This window comes from Apaloderma vittatum, unplaced genomic scaffold (genome assembly GCF_000703405.1).
Source record: "Apaloderma vittatum isolate BGI_N311 unplaced genomic scaffold, ASM70340v1 scaffold18316, whole genome shotgun sequence".
NCBI lineage: Eukaryota > Metazoa > Chordata > Aves > Trogoniformes > Trogonidae > Apaloderma > Apaloderma vittatum.
In genome coordinates, this window is record NW_009723577.1 from 32,818 (window position 1) to 37,109 (window position 4,292).

The window sequence follows — 4,292 nt, forward strand, 5'->3', positions numbered from 1 at the left end:
CTGCACTTGTTATCTGTAACAGGAACAGTGTCCATAAATACCCAACCAAAGCCTAAGAGCACAAAGCTTTCCACAGATAGCAATGGAATTATCCCTTCTTGGCATGAAGCATTCTTGGAAAGCCTATTTGCAGATAATATATCAGAGGGGAGTTCTTACACTGCTAACAGTAAGATAGTCCTGGAGTTTTCATGAAGAAGACTCTGATAATGTTTTAATTTTACAATCATAGAATAGAATCATAGAATGTGTTGGGTTGGAAGGGATCTTTAATGGCCATCTAGCACAACCCTCCTGCAGTGAGCAGAGCCTAATAAGGCCTGACTTTGAATGCCTCCAGGGATGGAACCTCCACCAACTCTCTGGGAAAAAAAATAAATTATTTTATCTCTCAATGTAATATTGGAGTTATTGGTCCTTTTTCTTCACCCATGGTAGCCAGATCTGAGAAAGCTCCTTGGCTCTAATGGATTCTCCTTTAGCTGAAGAGGTTCCTGGTCACTTGTAATACTGGAAGCACTAAATACTTTAATGAGTGCTGCCTTTTAGAAATATTCCCCAGAAAAGTCTTTGTCAAATACGTTCTACCTGTGACAGATGACAGTTTTGCATTTTCTTATGTTATACTAGACACTGCCAGTGAGATATTTTGTTTCTTATGAAAGTTTTTCTTTCTTTTCTCTTTGCTAAAAGATATGATTTTGGTTTTCTTCAGCAAGAAAGGCCTGAGTGTTTTTCAGACCCATATAGTAATCATTTCTGATGAAAGTACCCATATCATCTCCTTATTCACATCTCCAGGAAATCCTTAAGTTCACATAGCAGAAAACAGATACTAATTTATATAAAATCTGCAGCTGGAGACTTGAAAAAATGTCTCAATGTTAGCAGTCTCAAATTGGAGATATTCTGATTTAGACCAGCCTTCAACTGCTGAAAGAATTTGTGTAGAACTGTATTAGTTTCTGTCTAACCCTGTTAGTTGCATTCTGTATGAGCAAGATTGTAAGAAAAGAATATAGATATTTTGTGTGACCAACATTAGACACCACAAGAGGGGTATGAACTTACAGACTCCATGTGATTGTAAGGTGTCTCCAGCCAGGCAGCCAGAATTTCTAGTCAGTTTTAGTATTTGGCTTGAGTGATTTCATTAAAAGGCAGCAATTTATATCAGAAAACTATTTGATTAAAAGCTAACTGTCTCTGGGCTATGTATCTAATGCATTTTGAAAGCTTTTGACTCAATATATTTTAGTTTATCTGAATCTACTTGAGTAATGTAAGAGGGAACATCTTGTTTCCTTTGGAATGGAGACATTATTTGTGAAATAGCCTTTCCAGGGGTGAGTCACTGATGAAAAGAGGAAGTTTATTTAATATGCTCCTATGAAAACTACAAAGAGAAAATTGAGTTTTCAGTTTGTCTGAAAGAAAACAAAGTCTGGCAGCATTAAATATTGGGCCTTCAGCTACCACATGAAATAAACTTCTGTTCTGATTTTGTTGCACACAAAGCAAAAGATACCTGGATTGTCAAAGGTTTAGTATCTCAAACTGCTGAGCCCAACTCAGTCTGTGCTAGAAACAAGTACAGTGTGAAGTATTTGATCCAGTCACATGTAATTAACTCCAAACCAAAGCCACCTCCATGGTAGCAGGGGACCCAGCAAGGGAGACTGTACAGATTGCAAGTCCAGGCAGTGGGACATACAATAGAAAAGTGTTGCTTTTATGTTCTTGAAGGACCCCAGAAGACCCTAAAATATCTCTATCCTGCAACTATTAATCTGTACCACGGTCACTTCCTGTTTTCTGCACAAACTGAAAGCAAGCTTGAACAATAGTAAATGGCAACTACACTCCTGCAAAAGGTAAAAATGCTCTGTTGCAGCTGCTTACTCCTTCACTTCAGATATGCAGTCAGCCAGTTTGTTGATCCTATCCTCTTGCTGTGTTAGATCACCCAGTATGATGCCCGCTGGGGTCATCTTCAAGTCTACTCTTTCCATCTTGTTCTCCAGCTTGTTCATCATGTTCCGGAGCCTCAGAGAAGCATGGACAAATATCAAGAGGAGAGGAAGCATGATCCCAAACAAGAACACCATAACAGTTTCCCGATAAGAAATGGCTAGACAGCATGATGGCCACTACAAACATGATTGGATACTGCTTCTTCAGCCTGTGGAACATATCCTCGTTGTCCAGTACTCACACAAACTTCATGAATAGCAGCACCACCACAGTACCACCAATAAGCATATTCAGAAGACTCAGAAATCCCATGATGGAGACTACAGTGGCATCCATGATCTGTTGGTCTGGTAGTAGTGCAGGTTCTTGACCATCCGTTTTTTCCATTTTGAGATGTCATTGAAGTCAGGTGGGGCAAAATGATTGAAACGGGAAGAAATCCTTCCAGGCCTGCAGCGGCGTCATCTGCACCTTCATGGCTGCCACCACCCAAGAACTGGACTAGATGATCCTTGAGGTCCCTTCCAACCGTTAATCTATGATTCTATGACATCAGGTGCCCACGCAGAGCAGTTCTTTCCTGAGCGTGCCTTGGTCTAGCTGTGAGTTTGATGTGGAGCCAGACACCACTTCTGCTTGTGCACATCAAATGTGCTTCTAGACTGCATGTGTGGGTACAGAAAGGACCTCCTGTGGGGCACCCTTCAACCCAGTAAGCTCACATGACAAGTCCTGCATGCCCATGCTGGCAAGTCATACTGCTGAACATAACTTTTACTGCAGAACATAACATTTTTATCTTCCCTTCTAGGCCTTTTTCAGCGTGTTCTGACAGATTCAGGCCTGTCCTTCAGTGGATATGTTCTCTGCTCTTTGATCTGACTTAAAGTTTCTATAAGAAAAGGCATTACCGAAAATTACAAACTGAAATCACACAGTACTACTGGACGATCTGGACAGTTTTCAAGGAGATAGTGGGCCTTTGCTCCTCTGACCACGAATTTCGTGGTAAGAAACCTATTGGAAACGAATACAGGAACTGGAAAGAAAATAGATTTTTCAGCTATAAGCTAATTTCCAGGAAGAGCACAGATGCAAAAGATCTTAGACAAAGAGAAGGAACAGAGCTACTATTATGCTCCCAGCTTGAAATCAGTCATGACTTTATGGGCTGTGGTGCTTAGAAGAGAAACATTTTCTCAGTAAACAGCATCTTAGTCTTTTTCACACTCACTCAGTTGTGAATGGCATATCCCATCTCACCAGATTTTGCTGGTAGATGGGGTAGGACAGGCTTTTGTACCTAGTATAAGCCTACAGGCTGAAGTGGGACTCTCTGACCTTGCCATTACTGAAGAAGCATCCCGGGATGGCACTTTTTTTGAAACAAATGGAAAGTTTTAGACTTTTATGAAAGAACTCACCTAAAAAAATAATTACACAGGACTCAGTTTCTATCTATGATTTCTCTTGCCACCACAGTGCATGCCACAAAAAAGACAACAGAGCAATTCTCCTGGTGGAGATCTACTAAGAGGCCTGGTTTGACATCTGGCCCCCAGCCACTGTGAATGGGAATGTGAGGGAGAGACGTGTGCAGCTGGGACGGGAAAAGACTTAAGCCTTGCCTTACTCTGACCTTCCAGTCCCCCAGCACCAGTCCCCTAGCAATGTGTAATGGGAAGCACCAAGCTGTGATCATATCCTGCAAGGGAATAGGGGGGCTTCTCACCCCACTCCATTGCTTTGCGTCATGGGAACTTAAGAAGGGCTATGAGAGCTCAGACCGAGAGTTAATTCTGGTATCCAGAAGCAACCACTTAGGGGAGAGTAAGGACAAGCACGTACAATACTCCCCCCAAACTCTCCCAGCCTCCAACTGTTCTTGTCTCAGGAATTTCCTGAGCCTGATGTGCCAAACCTCAACAAACCTCTTCCGCCAATGCTTGTCCCTTCTCTTGAGTCCACGTCATTTTTTGCCATTCCCATTCCTTTTAGCAAGGAGCTCCAGAGTTAGGTTACTGTGACATAAGGAGTGTTCTGTCACGTTTTCCCCAAAGGTTCACAATTTTTCTTCTATGTGGGCGAGAATGATAGGAGAAAAAAAACCCTGGAGATTTCCTGGCTTTTTTTTTTCTCTCTCTCTTCTTTATTTTTGAAATATTAGGCTCTTGTACATAGTCTTTCTTTACATTTCTCAGCAGATATAGTTTTGACTACTGTTTGGCTACAAGGTAGTATATATCTCGGTTATTTATACACAAATTCAACAGTAGTGGCAGCCTTAAGCTTATGTAATGATTGGTGTGCTTGTAGGG

General features: G+C 41.5%; 1 pseudogene; it reads right to left on the reverse strand.

Moving 5' to 3' along the window:
* Positions 1 to 1,898: 1,898 nt before the first annotated feature.
* LOC104276030 lies at positions 1,899 to 2,451 on the reverse strand (annotated as a pseudogene).
* Positions 2,452 to 4,292: the final 1,841 nt, after the last annotated feature.